Source organism: Mesoplodon mirus, assembly GCF_964341445.2.
Source record: "Mesoplodon mirus genome assembly, chromosome: 2".
NCBI classification, from domain to species: domain Eukaryota; kingdom Metazoa; phylum Chordata; class Mammalia; order Artiodactyla; family Ziphiidae; genus Mesoplodon; species Mesoplodon mirus.
This window is the reverse complement of record NC_138977.1, coordinates 150,025,884-150,041,599: the sequence shown is the minus strand read 5'-3', so window position 1 is coordinate 150,041,599 and position 15,716 is coordinate 150,025,884. Positions and strand designations below refer to the sequence as shown.

General features: G+C 36.4%; 1 long non-coding RNA gene across 1 annotated transcript in view; it reads right to left on the bottom strand.

The window, feature by feature from the left end:
- Positions 1-15,716, bottom strand: part of LOC309813017 — a 103,610-nt gene that overhangs the window by 4,859 nt on the left and 83,035 nt on the right. Inside the window, exon 2 of the long non-coding RNA XR_014295437.1 lies at positions 4,069-4,170. This is a non-coding gene — a long non-coding RNA (uncharacterized lncRNA). The remainder of the gene's footprint in view (positions 1-4,068; positions 4,171-15,716) is intronic.

Here is a 15,716-nt window from a genome sequence, read left to right as displayed (position 1 = left end):
GAGATTTTGATTGAATGTGGTACCCAATTCTGGTTCAATTAGCTGTGATTCAGAAGATAAGGATATATTTTTTTAAACTGAATTTGTTAGTCTTTGGTGGATAGTGCATTTATTCATGACACCTCTAAATTTTTATAACTCAGACAGCCCACTACCCTCTAATTCTTAGAGATTTCCTAAGAGTCAACTACTTATGAGATGTATATCAGAATGGAAAGTATGCCAGGAGCAGTAGAAACTATCTAGATTTGGAGGAAGAGCTACTTCTTTTCTTCTCTCCATATACATAAAGTTCTTTATGGGTTGGCTTTGCATTTTTAGGGGACTGGAGATCCATTGATCCTTCAATTAAAATATAAGGTGTGGTTGTTGAAGTATTTGTTTTGTATATTTTCTCCAAAATAAATTTTGTCTTCCTCTTCCTCAGATTCAGCAAATAAAAATACAGGGAACCAGTTAAATTTTAATTTCACATAAATAATAAATAATGAATAAGTATGCCTCATGTATGAACTTCAGATAAATAATGAATAATAAATAATAATTATGCCCCACGTAATATTTGGGACATAGATATACTAAAAATTATTGCATGGGATATACACTAAATAATCATTCATTGCTTATCTGAAACAAATTGACCTGGGTAACCTTCATTTTATCTGGCAATGGCAATCTGACTTCCTTTTTATTATAAGTAGAACCCTAGAGAATTACTTTTAGACATTTTTAGATCTAATTTTGGCAGAGGTATGGAGTTAAGAAAATAGAAACATATGTCTAGCCCTACACATGAAGGATACTAAAACTTGACCTGGTGGCTTTACAGTGGAATATGATAAATGATCACCTGGTCCCCATGAGTAAAAATGTGTGTGTTCTCTTTAGGGAAAGAAAATGAATGAAGGCTATCTTGTATTATTTTTATAGTATTTACATGTACTCAATCATACAATGGAGCAAGGATATTTTATAAGCAAAATATAACTAACAAAATAGCGCATAATTTCATCAGAAAGCTAATTTACTTTTTTAGAGCTGAGAGAAGTCAGATGATATTTCCATATATTAACATTGTCACATCTCTTTTTACTTCTCATTTTTATTTAAATTAATTATATAGAATCACTGCAATTACTTACAGTTAGTAATTAAAACAAATCATCTAATGTTGCCTTTAGTCCTTGAGACTTAGTCCTGCTTTTAAAAAGTGGCACACTGGTATGTGTGTTAAACTTAAAAATTTAAATCATAGAATTCTGAAAGAAGGTAACTGTCTTATTAAGTCATCTACAACCTAAAAGTTGGAATAATTATTACTTAAGTACACATAAAATGTACTTGGGTTTAGACTTAATCAGGTAATCATGGTAAGAGTATGATTTTTGCAAGAAATTAGAGAAATACCTTAATTTTCCTTTATTACTCAAAAGTAACGGGGCTTCCCTGGTGGTACAGTGGTTAAGAATCCACCTGCCAATGCAGGGGACATGGGTTTGATCCTTGGTCCAGGAAGATCCCATATGCTGTGGAGCCACTAAGCCTGTGAGCCACAACTACTGAGCCTGTGAGCCACAACTACCTAGGCCGTGAGCCACAACTACTGAAGCCCATGTGCCTAGAGTCCATGCTCCACAACAAGAGAAGCCACCGCAATGAGAAGCTTCAGTAACACCCACTCACCACAACTAGAGAAAGCCTGCGCACAGCAACAAAGACCCAACACAGCCAAAAATAAATAAATAAAATAAAATAAAATAAAAGTAACACTACCATGATTATTTTAGAGATTTGATGAGCACCTGTTCTGTTCCATGCAGTATACTAATCAAAATATACATTTTAATCTTGTTTCCTTTCCATAATTTTTATAGAGTATATATTATGATCTAGATTTTTAAAAAACCTATTAGAAACTGAAACAGAAACATTTATTAGCTTCTGTAAGCCACACATATAAATAATAAGTGATCATATCTGGTTCTAAAGCCTATATGAGATACCATGATAAAAAAATAAATTCATTGTGTCACTAAAATATTTGACCCACACCCAAGTCAGGAAGTATTGATATTTATTTATTTATTTATTTATTTAGTTATTTATTTATTTATTTATTATTTATTTATTTTTGGTTGCGTTGGGTCTTCATTGCTGCACATGGGCTTTCTCTAGTTGTGGCAAGCAGGGGCTACTCTTCGTTGTTGTGAAGCAACCCACACGTGGGCTTCAGTAGCTGTGGTACGCGGGCTCAGTAGTTGTGGCTCTGGGGCTCTAGAGCTCAGGCTCAGTAGTTGTGGTGCACATGCTTAGTTGCTCTGCGGCATGTGGGATCTTCCCCGACCAGGGCTCAAACCCCTGCCCTCTGCATTGGCAGGCGGATTCTTAACCACTGTGCCACCAGGGAAATCCCAGAAGTATTGATAATTTATCTTGGTTTCTCAATTCTTTTTTTACTCTAATAAAGATAAATATATGATTTTAAGAACTAATTAACATTAGTAGTCAACAACTTTTTTGATGTAGTGAATTATTCAGCTTCAAACATAGTACATTGTTTAGGGGACATAGATAATGACCTGTCAAATTTTAGTGGAAATATTTTTATAAGTTATAGTAATTTTTTATCTTTGAAGAATACTCTCAGTCTGAGAGATTGAGCAACATGGCGTTGACCACTAAAGGGTTTAAAATTTGCAATCCCTGTAATCTAATAGTACTGATGGTCATTTCATTAAGGGCTTCTGGTAAATTTTGAAAAGGGAAATAGACACACTGACTCTATGGATCTTGTGTGCTGAACAAATGTTATAATTAAAAATTATAATTATAATTTTAAAAAAGTTAGTTTTAATATTTGTTGGAATCTTTACTTCTAAACAATTGTAGTATTAGGTTATTTTACAATTACAATTATTGTAAAGTTGTACAATAATTTTACAATTGTTATTTGATAAATTTCCCAGAGAATCTTCGTGAAATTGGAATATAATGTTAATTGAAAGCATTCTTTCCTAACAAAAACTTACCTCAAGCTCCAGGCATATATGATACTTAGAGTATGAGAGGAAAAAGTAAAAATAACTCCTTCATTTGAAGGGCTCCAGGGAAAGCAGTGTTTTCAGGAGCCAAGTCAAAATTCAGCAAAACTCCAAAGAAAATGTTCAGTGAAGAGGTTAATGAAGGAGAGGAGTTTTCCAATGACAGGAAGTAAGTTTGGGTAGAAGGGCTTAGATGGCCAAGAGTCTGGGCAATGTGTGGTCAGATTAGCGGGGCTGAGAGCAGGGTGCGTGAAACTGAGTGATCTGGGAAATGTGCACTTCTCATGGGTGATGCAGGAAAACTGGTTTTGGAGGCACAATGGGAAGAAGCCACAGGACACAGTAATTAAAGATCATGGGGTGGCCAGTCTTTCCTGCAGCTGCAGGTGGGATGGTGGTGAGGCCACAGTCTCATCCCTGGGGTTTTAGAGCAAGGGGTAGATGGAGATCTTGGGCCTTATGCTGCTGGAGAAAAGTAGCAATTCAGTTTCCCTTGCTTCCCATCAAGGGCCCTCTCTACTAAGTAATTCCATTTATTGGAAAAACTCCTACAGAATAAGCCCCAAAGTCCCCTGCTTTGTGAACCTTTCCAAACCTTCACATCTCAAAGTTAGTCATTTCCTCTATAACCCAAATCACTTTGCACAAACAGCTCTTTGAACCTGTATGACATTTTATTGTAATTGTTTACCTGTCTCTCCCAGTACACACTGAACACCTTGAGTCACAAATTGTGGTTTACTTTGTATCCGTACTACAAAGTAGACCATAACCACACAACTCGGTAACAAACTTAAGATCTATTAAGTGCTCAATAGCTTTTAAAATGTGACTTTAAAGTGAATTAAAAGACTGCTTCAGCAGTATTACTATTATGACTAACTGCTGAGAGTTTCCTGTGGGTGAGCACTATACTAGGTGTTGTATATACCCCAACCTGATTTGGTAGCTGTCTTAGTCAACTCAGACTACTATAACAAATATACCACAGACTGGGTAGCTTAAACAACAAACATTTATTCCTCACCTCTCTGGAGGTTGGAAGTCTGAGGTCAGGGTGCCAGCACAGTTGGGTTCTTGGTGAAGGTCCTCTTGCTGGTTTACAGATGGCCTTCTCATTGTATCCTCACTTGGTGGAGAGCAGAGAGAGAAAGAGAGCAAGTTGTCTCGTGTGTGCCTCTTCTTAGAAGAGCATTAATCCTATTCATTAAAGCTCTATCCTCATGGCCTCATTACCTCCCAAAGGCCCTGCCTGCTAATATTATCACATTGAGGGTTAGGATTTTAATACATAAATTTTGGGGAGACACAAACATTCAGTTCAAAACAGTAGATGATACTATTGTCATTTTACAAACAAGAAAGCTGGGACTCATTCTCAAAGGTTATGCAGTCAGGAGGATGTAAAACCAGGAATCAGTCCTAGTTTACCTGATACTAAAGCCTTTCAGTTCTATCAAATTGCTGTCCTGATTCCATTTATGTTCTCATCCTAAACTTCTAAGATCTAGGAGTTTAATTATTGCCAGTGCAGATTTAACACCAGAGTGACAAAAATAGAGAAAATGAAAGTTGTTAATTTTATTGTAATATTTACTGTTTATTAGTGTGACTGTTTAAAAAAATCTTTCTGGAGAGTAAAATAATACAAAAGGAAAAATGGCCGATATAATTCAAATTTGATCAAAACTTACTTTGGTTTACAGGACAAAATATGCAAATTATACTCTGAGGGTAAGCTCAGCTAGGAATATGCAAAGAACTCTCAAACACTAATTCCACCCAGGCAAAAAGAAATATGGAAATGTCCTAGAATGTCATGAAGTTTCACAGAAATCCTGACATAGGTAATAAAATATGAAACTCTGTTTTGCTTCTAAATTATTTAAATTAAGCACACTTTTTAGAATATGGGAGACCAAGTAGACTCATGCATTTAACTTTGTAACACTCTTCTTCCCTAAAGTGAAAGCTGTTGAATATCCAGGGCCCATGTTGAGTTTGCCCAAGTCAGAATCCCAGAGGATCCCTGATGTGAATCTCGCATTCGACATGGCACATGAAAATCATAGAAACTTCCTTCATTAGTAATAGCTTAGGTGTGCAAGGCCAGAGTAGGGGCTCTCTGTCGTTCTGGAGAGAGAAAGATTTGAGCACATCCTCAGACCTCAGAAGGAAAACAGCACCCTATTTATTTATTCTTATTTTCTGGGGCATTCACAGGAACATCAGGTTCAATATGGGCAAATAAAAGGATTCCAACTACGTACCCAGTAATCAAAACATTCCATTGTTGGTACTGTACATGTGACAGTAACTTGACTGTACCCGGGAGACAAGAGAAGAAACATCAGGAGCAGCAAGTATTTTTTGGAACAAAGGCTGTTGTAAAGGCCAGTGTCATGAATAGGTCCTTAATAGGTAAAGCATTTTTTTAATTACCTTGATTCAAGTAACCAACTAGGGAATTCCCAGGTGGTCCAGGAGTTAGGACTTAGCGCTTTCAGTGCCAGGACCCTGCTTGGGGAAATAAGATCCCCACAAGCTGCTAGTCATGCCCCCACCCCCCCAAAAAAAAAGACAAGTAGCCAACTAAATCAGATGATTCAGTATTCAGTAAAATAACTAAATCCAGTAAAACATAAAACACTAGGTCTTGAATTACATAGTTGGGTGGTTCACATCCAGATATGCAGATAATTTGCAAATCTTCACTTCATTTGATGCTTCATAGGCATATCTTGAAGTTTACAGGTAAATGGAGCAGTAGATGGTTCATTAGATAATTAACAGCCTATGGAAGAGGCCATTCTATCAAAATTGGAATTTAACTCTGTGGGTTACAACCTCTGACAGAATGGCACTTAAGTTTCATTGGCTAAACTGTCAAAACTACTAGACTCTGAAAGAACCTTCAGGTGCTTACCCAAGTTTAACTCTTTTAACACTCAACAATTTCTGTCTAGAAATAAATATGATCAGCAGATTCTCTCATATAAGCACTAGACACATCTCAATAGAATTTATCCTGTTGAGTTTTTAAAAATTTGAACAGGAAACAGGAACAACAAGAGTTACTAGGTATTATTAGGTATTACTAAATTTATCAGCTATGATCTCAGATTCCTATCTTTACCTTTAATCTTTACTTGCTGATTCTGTTAACTATAGCTTTAAGACTTTTCCTAAAATCAACAATCCTGCTAAGACTTGAATGCTGAGGGTATAGGGTAAGTTAGGAGAAGTCAGGGTTTGGGGTTGGCCCTGTAAGAATGATACTGGCTGATATGGTAAATCAGAAAGGCAAGAGCTTGTGTTCAGAGGGGTCGGCTAAGAAACAGAAGGTCAACATGAAAAATTCAGAGTTTAGAACTGTCAGGTGGTAGGGATCAGAATACCAGCAGAGAGATTAGGATGGAGAAGCTCAGAGACCTAGAAGGGATGGGAAATAAAGGTGGGTCAGGTACTTAATCTTATGAGTGTGTGTAGCAGGAGGCTAGACTCTAAAGCACAGAGTCTAAAGAGTTGTAAATCATTATCATTAGTAGTAGCTGTTCTTAGCTATTTTTATTAGCTTTGTACTAAAACTACTATGGAAGAGATTCTCACAGAGCTCTCATGTAAGGCCTCATGTTATAAAAATATTTGGCTTGAATGAATGGGTAGTTAGAGGCAAGTGAGACCTGCATGGAGCAGGAAAATGAGGGGTGGAGAGTCAGGCAGTTTTCCTACCTACAGGATTCCAAGAGGAAGTGGATTTCGGTTTGTATTCCAGCTTCATCACATATACTTGTAGAGTTGAATTAAAGCCATTTAAATCTCCCTGATAATATTTAATACATTGGGTTGCTGTGATAATAAATGAAATACTCTATGTACCATATCTGGTTTAGAGTAGCCACCCAGTAAATTTTAACTTCCATTCTTCTTCATCTACCACTTAAGCATCCCTTGTAGCACTAAGTGTAGTCTTGTACATCTCACTAGAGTCTTTATTATTTGATGATAGGAAATGTGTGCTGTCTTTGTGTGTGTGTTTTCTTTTTTCTTTTTGGCTGCTCAGCTTGTGGGATCTTAGCTCCCCAACCAGACATTGAACCCTGGCCCTCAGCAGTGAAAGCGTAGAGTCTTGAGCACTTGAATGCCAGGGAATTCGCTGTGCTGTCTTTGTATCACCAGTATCTGCCTTGCACATAGTAGATGATCAAAAATGTATTCCAGAAACTTGGCATATCTGGAAAGTATTCTCCTCTTAAAAGAGACCAGGTTGATAAAATGGACAACATCTAAAATTTAAGACAGTAAAAATTTTATCAAGGGGTTTTAAAATACCCATATAAACATCATGTGTATTTTCCAGGATAGATATCAATGTGATTTATTTAAAAATGCTGATGGAACTCTCTGGTGGTAGGAATTGGAAATATGGTGTAAAGTCAATTAAAATACTCTGAAATGGGCCTGCTCCCAATTATATTCATTTAAAATACTAGACACCTGTTTTCTCAGCATCCTTTGCTGCTGATGTAGAATTCAGTTAAAAGGTGCTGGGGTGAGGAACATCTTGCAGGGGGAGGAAAGTTGGAACATACCAACATAAGTTGATGCTTGAATGTAAACTTACTTTTTTTCTTTTTTTTGTGGTATGCGGGCCTCTCACTGTTGTGGCCTCTCCGGTCGTGGAGCACAGGCTCCGGACGCACAGGCTCAGTGGCCATGGATCACGGGCCCAGCCGTTCCGCGGCATGTGGAATCCTCTCGGACCGGGGCATGAACCCGTGTCCCCTGCATCGGCAGGCGGACTCTCAACCACTGTGCCAGCAGGGAAGCCCTGAAAACTTACTTTTAACAATATTAACAGGGACAACAAAGAGCTATGTCAAGAAGAGAAAGTGTGTATAATAGATAGAATATTGAAGATGGAATACCAATATGCAGTCAGAAATTTTGAGTTTGGTACTCTAGGAGTAAACTACTGCTGGTTTGGATGAGGGTGAATTTAGAGAGGGAGAAGAGTCAAATGTAACCGATTACACGAGCATCGCTCCATATCTCAATACGTTTTCTGACTGCTCCCAGAATATACATCCACATATCCAGCAATGCTGCCCTTGCATATTATCAAATTTTCACTGACTACTGGATCATCCAAATCAGCATACACATATACTGTAATATCTCTCATCTAACAAGAAAACAACAACAACAAAAATCGTGCCTGTTTTCACATCTTCTGTCCATATATATACCCCATTTGTAGAAAAATTCAAGGAAGAATTGTCTATGCTCATCTCTATTTGCTATCTTCCTATTCTTTTTTGAACCCATTAACAAGTCTTTCTTCCCCATTCAACTAAAATTACTCTTGTTAAGGCCACTTGTGACCTTTTGTTGCTCAATCTAACAGTCAGTTTTTAATCGTCAAATTACTTGACCTCTCATCAGAACTTGGAACAGTTAATTATTCATTCTTTTTTATAGCACTTTCTTCACTTGGACTTTTGGACAACATTCTGTCTGCTATCTCACTCGACATTTTTTCCCTAACTCCTGAGTCTGCCTCTTCATTTTCTCAGTCTCGAAAGTTTGGAATTTCCCAAAGCTCAGTCCTTGGGACATCACTGTTCTTTAATTATACTTACTCCTTTAGTGATCTCAATCCAATTTTATGACTCCAAATGATATTTATATAGGATAGATTCCAAAAATCATAGCTCTAGCCTAGACTTTTCTCCTGAACTTAACTTTTTTTTTTTTTTTTTTTTTTTTTGCGATACGCGGGCGTCTCACCGTTGTGGCCTCTCCCGTTGCGGAGCACAGGCTCCAGACGCACAGGCTCAGCGGCCATGGCTCACGGGCCTAGCCGCTCCGCGGCATGTGGGATCTTCCTGACCGGGGCACGAACCCGCGTCCCCTGCATCGGCAGGCGGACTCTCAACCACTGTGCCACCAGGGAAGGCCCTGAACTTAACTTTTATATACCCAATTACCTACTTGACATCTTCACTTGGATTAGAATAGATATCTCAGACTGTACTTGTCTCAGACTGACTCCTGATTCTCCCACCCCAAACACACAGATCAGCTCTTTCAGTGATCTTCTCCACAAGTCATTACACAGTTAATGAAAACTGCATCTTTGCAGATGCTCATGGCAAAACTCTAAAGTCTTCCTTGCTTCTTTTCTATATCTCACATCTGATCCATCAGCAAATTTTGTTGGTTGTACCTCAGAATATATCCGGCATCTGTTCACTTCTCAACATCTCCATTGCTACCCCTCTGGTTCAAGACGTCATCAACTCTTACCTCAATTACTGCCAGAGTCTCTAACCGGTCTCCTTACTTCTGCTCTAGATACATAGAATCTATTTTCCATCAGCAGTTGGTATGAATTTTAAAGAACACATCAAATTATGCATCTCTTTCTGCACTGAGCGAAACCAAAAGCTTGTTCTCTAACGCTCAAAGCCCTGCATAATTTGCCTCCTGCTACCTCCCTGAGGCCAGCTGCTCCCACCCTCTGCTTTGTTCACTGTGCTCTAGGCATACTGGCCTCCTTGCTCTTCCTGCCTTTCTGCTTATTACCTTTGCCCAAGACAGAGATAGCCAAAGCATGATTTTCTTCCATCAGTTCCTTCTTGTCTCTGTATAAATGTCATTTTATTGTGAGACATTAATATCTTTCTCAGACCCTACCTGTCCATAGAGCTCTCTGAGATTCTGGACTGTAGTCCTCTGTGGCTGACTGGCTTAGAGCCTAGGCCTCAGAACCTGACCTAGTACCTGTCTTGCAATTTATCTTTCCCGACTCCAGTTAACCTCCACAGCTAGCTGCCAGCCCTTGCCTTGGCCCCGCCTAAATTTGTTCACAATTAAAAGCAGCTGCTCACGGGAGCTGTTCCTCAAATCGGCAGCTCAGTTCTCTGGCCTGTTGCCCCATAGTGCTATGGTTGTTACTGGGCCTTTGAACTCTGATGATGAAGGAGGGCATCTGTATGGGTTGCTGGAGAGACAGCAGTGAGTGATAGGATAAACAGAGAATTAGATGGCCCAGTTGACTAGGCTTGGCTTCATAATAGACCCTGGATAAACTCTAGCCTTCTCTTAGAATTTCTTTTGTAAATCAAGTGAATTATACTTGCCCAAGAAATAAACTCTTTCCTTTGACATAGTTCAAATAATATAACTATATTTCTCATAAATGTGAATGAAAGTATATAGCATCAGGAATTGGGCAAAAGTAGAAAGTTATTATTCAAGAAGAGTTTACTCAGTGCTAAATTAAAGCATGATGATTCATATTAGTATTCCCAGATTATATAAATTTAGAAATAGCATGGGCAGGTATATTAAATTGAAAAGTCTATTGGTGTTCATAGTGATTTTAAGTTTGAAGGTAATAGGCCAAATGGAAAGTCACAATGATAAAGATTTTTTTTTAAATGCTGGTCAGGAAGAGAGGTTTCAAGAAAATTAGAGGAAATAAATTCAGATTTTTTATGGCCCAAATAACTTTACCATTACTGTTTAAATAGCCATTTAAGTGACATTTTCTGTTGCCATTATTTTTTTCTCTCTCCTTCTTCTCTATCAGCAAGCAGTGATATGTCTGCAACATGTCACTCCCTTACTTAAAAGTATCTGCTGTCCTTCAACTCCCAAAGAATCAATTCCCTAATCCATCGCGTGGCATGCACACTCTTACTTAAGATTCATCCCTACCTGTCCATTCCTGTATTTGTAGCTGTAAAATAGGGATTCCCTAAGTGTCCAAGAAATTTTGTTCTTCCAGGCTTTTGCTAGGATTATTTTCCCATCCAATAATACCTTTATCTTCCTTTCCTGGCTGGGAGAATCCTGCATATTCTTTAAGTCCAGATAAAAATTTACTCCCTAAGGAAGGTAGTTACTCTCCTCAAGCAGGAATTTTTTAAGTTTTTCTCATTGACCAAGGTGAAATTACAGTTTAGATGTTAAAACATATATGTCTAGTATTTGCAATATAAAGAACACATGGCATGCTTACATAAAGTTTCTCAGTTCACAAGCTTAAATCATTTTATAAATACAAAGAATGAATTCTCTTTACCTCCAGAGTAGGAAAATAAAATGGTGTTAAATGTGATGATGTGATAAAAAAAAAAATACACACTTAAACTCCACTGGGTGTTTAACACACCAGTAACCCCTAGGAATACATTATACTCATCCAGATGTTTCCAAGAGTCTGAAACAAACTAACATCATTTAAGCAGTTCCTTTTTTTTGGAATGTTCAAAAATATTTGCAAGATTCATTTAATTAACAGTTTTGTGTGTGTGCATGTGTGTTTAAAGGATCTGACACACCTAAACGTTTTCAGAAGTGTTATTCAGGTAAAACACACATTGATAGAACAAGACAGTCACCATGCTACACCCTGCTTTTAAAACTGGCTCTTCCTGTGAACTGGTATTTCTTGCTAGCATTGTCAAAGATGAAGAATCCTGATAATTTCTTGAGCAGTTAGGTAAAAAATCTAGCCACCAGCCTGATTTCTTCTTTGTCTTGATGATTCTTATTTTTTGGCCAGAGTTACAAAAAGCCAAACCTTCAAATAATAGGCCTGTTTCCTGTGCACTGGCAAATTCTGGTTAGCTGGCAGACAGGCCCCTGGCAAAATCTAGACCTCTCATGTACTAGGGAAGAAAGCTGTTATTTTATGGCTGACCCACAGGCCCTGATTCAGAAATAGTCTGAGTCATGATGTATTTTTAAAAATATCTATTTCAAAACTGTAAAAAAAAAAAGAGGGCAAAAAAGCAAAAAGATAGCTTTAATGACATTTTCTACCTTGGACACACCAGGCATTACATATCTGTTGCTTTCCTTGTTCAAAGGAAAAGCCCATTAGACAAAACCATCACAAGAAAGGAAATCATGACATGATTTAACGAGCTTATTAGTAGTTTTCATTATAGATGATATTTTTTCAACAGAGTTATGAAAAATGTCAGAAGGTACTCAGGGTTTTATGTAGGATTATTTCCATTAAACTTAATGGCTATGTTTTACAATTCAGAATATAAGCATCTAATCATTGCAATAAATATTTGTAATAATATACAGTTTAGCTCATTTCCCTTCCCAGTTTTATTTATCACCCTCATATTAAATTCTTAGGGACTATATGTCTATTAATATCCAAAGGAATTTTATATGTATTACATATTTCAAATACTATTATTTATCAATGCTATTCTAGAAATTTAATTAAAAATGTAAAATATCTTAAAACAGTCCAGAAAAGTGGGTACTTATAAATTTAAAAAATTCATATATTGCCTAGGGAAGAAAAAAAATAACTGAATAAATAAAGGTGCAAAGGGACCAAACTGCTTTTGAGTAGACATCACCGAAAGGAACTCAAATCTGTGTTCCATAAATAAATGAAATTAAATTTAAATCTAATAGTCAGTGTTTGAAGGAAAAAACAATGTGGCACTAGGATATATAAAGTGAACCACAGCATGTAGGAGCTATGAGTTTCTATTCTTATAATGAATATTACTCAGGTTTTATACCAAAGTTATGATAAATTTGCGTTCTGCAATTGCTCTGTAATGTGGAAATTTTGCAATGAGATTCAAAGAACAATCCATTTACAACTTAATCTTGAGGAAATTTCCTTGAGTTAAACACCACAACTAAATGGGTATAATGGTGAAATTGGGGTGGTCACCTAGAAATGATACATCAGCCTATTCCTTTAAAATTAACATTATTTAATTAATTAATATTTCTTTAATTAATTAATATTTCTTCTATTATAGGTATTTCTAGTTCCTCTTGTATTTAAAAGCACAGATGTTAGGAGGGCCATTTCAACACTTTTGTAGATCAGAGATTATATTACTCAATTACCTGAATCATTTTTTTAAATTGAATTCTAAATTCTGTGCAAAATCAATAAAACTTTTCCACTAACTAACAATAGTAAATGCCTTTTGAGGATCATATACTCTGTAGTGGATTATACTCTGCATTAGTTACCTATTGCTGAGTAACAAATAATCCCCAAATTTTGTGGCTTAAAATAACAAACATTTATCATCTCTGTGCGTCACATATTTATGGGTGGCTTAGCTGTGTGCTTTTGCCACAAAGACTCTAACAAGACTGTAAGCAAAATGAAAGTCATGGGTATGATCTCTTGAAAAGGCTTGACTCACGGAGGATACAATTTCAAGTTCACTTACGTGGTTGTTGGCAAGATTCAGTCCTTTGTTGACTTTTGGATTGAGGTACATTTTCTCACTGGCAGTTGGCTGGTGACCTTCCTCAGTTCATTGCCATGTGAGTTTTTCCATAGGGCAGCTCAGAGCCTAGCAGCAGCTTCCATCAGAATGAATGAATAGGGAAGCAAGAGAGGGAATCAAGGCAGAAGCCATGGTCTCTTTGTAACCTAATCTTGAAAGTATCATACCATTACTTTTGCCATATTTGATTAATTAGAAGCAAATCATCAGGCTCAGCCCACACTCAAGAGGAGGGAACATTACACAAGGGCATGAATAGGAGGAGGTGGGGATCATTGGGGGCCATCTTAGATGTCACTCACCACACGCCCATTTATAGATGAGGAAAGAGAATTTTAGTAACATTTTCAAGCAAAACAGAGGGTAAATGTAAAAGCTAGAATTAAAACTGAGGTGTGATTGATTTTAAAGCCCAGAGCGTTTCCATTGCACCCTTGTGATAATGAAAGAATAAGTTCAAGTGACCTGGGAAAGTACTGGGACAAGTCAAACCATCAGTATTAGTAAGATTTTTTTTTTTTTTTAATGGAGCTAGGTTATAGCTAAGAGGTAAGCCCAGGAAAAATTGTATTATTTTTATTTATGGAAGATAAAGACAGCAAATGTATCAGGTGACATGGTTGGGTATATAAATACTTCAAATTAATCTTATAAATAAATATTAGAATTTAGTAACTGAATTTTGAAAGTTTTTTCAGAAATTTAAAAAATCAATTGAATTCTAATTTCCAGTAAGGTATGTTAAGAGAATAAAAGACAGTACTATTTAGAGAGGCATAGAAATTAAACATCTAGGAGTAAATATAGTGAAATATGCAAGACCCAGGAAACTACCAAACCATTATTGAGGGAAATTCAAGGAGGACCAAAATAAATGGAATAATATACCAGGCTCACGGTTTGGAAGACTCCACATTGTAAAGAAGCTAACTCTTCCCAAATTGATTTATAGATTAAATGCATTCCAAATCTAAATACCAATGCTTTGTGAGCGTGTGTATGTGTGTGCAAGTTGATCAACTGATATAAAATTTATATGGAAATAAAAAAGGCCAAGAATGACCACAATAATCTGGAAGAAGGAGAATAAAGTCAAGGATTTACCCTTGATATGAAGCTCATAAAACTACATGTGGCACTGGTCCAAGGTTAGTTAGACAAGTAAATCAAAGATACAAGCACCCAAACAGACCCACACATATATAGTTACTTGGCTTTTGAAAATTTTGGCACTTCAGAGCAATGGATAAAGGAGTGTCTTTTTGGCAAATGGTACTGGGTCAGTTGAATAATCATATGAAACAAGGTGAATCACATCATACACAATTATCAATTTGTAAGTATAAATTTAAAGAGTAAAACACTAATCTTGCAGAGGAAATCATCAGAACATATCATCATGAATTTGAAATAGGCAAAGATTTCTTTAAAGGTTCACGGAGAGCACTAATTATGAAGGATAGATTGTGGAATTGGGCTACAATGGAATCTAAAATTTCTATTGATTGAAAGACACCACCAGAAAGTGAAAAGACAAACCACAAATTAGAGAAGATATTTACAATGTTTATAACTGACAAAAGACTTGTATTCAGAATATATAATGAATTCCTTACAAATAAATGTGAGTGTAAAAGATAGCTCAGTTTTTAAAATAGGCTAAAGAATTAAGCAGGCACTTCAGAATATGATACCCTAATAGTGAATAAATAGATGAAAAGAAGAATTAACTTCAATGGTAATAAGAAAAAGCAAATTAAAACTATAGTGAGATATAACCATACACATGTAGGATGATTAAAATGAAACAAAGTTGAACTGATAATCACAAGCATTGGCAAGGATGTGAAGCTGGTAGGATTGTACTTTAGTGGAATCACTTTTGAAAACCCTTTGGCATTATTTTCTAATGGTGAACATATACTACCCTATGACCTAGAAATCCTAGGTTTCCACCAAACCAAAATGGTACAAAATAAATACCCAAGAATGCTCTTATCAGTATAATTTTAATAGCCCCAAACTGGAAACAATCTAAATAGTGGAATGGACAATAAATATAATACAGCAAGGAAAAAGAACCCACTACTGATACTCAAAACAACATGGATGATTCTACAAACATTTTATTGAAGCCAGATAGAAAACAATATGTTCTATGCAATTTCATCTATATAAAGCTCAGTAAGAGGTGCTGGCATTGGGGAAAAAGATAACTTAGTTAATGGATATCTAGTAAGATAATTGAGAGGTCAGGTTTCTAAGCATACAGTAGAAGAAAAATTTGTTCCACTAGAAAAAGTACTGTTATGGAAAATGACAAACAAAATTAATGAATTAAAGAGAGTTAAGTTGAAAAAATAAACATTAAAAA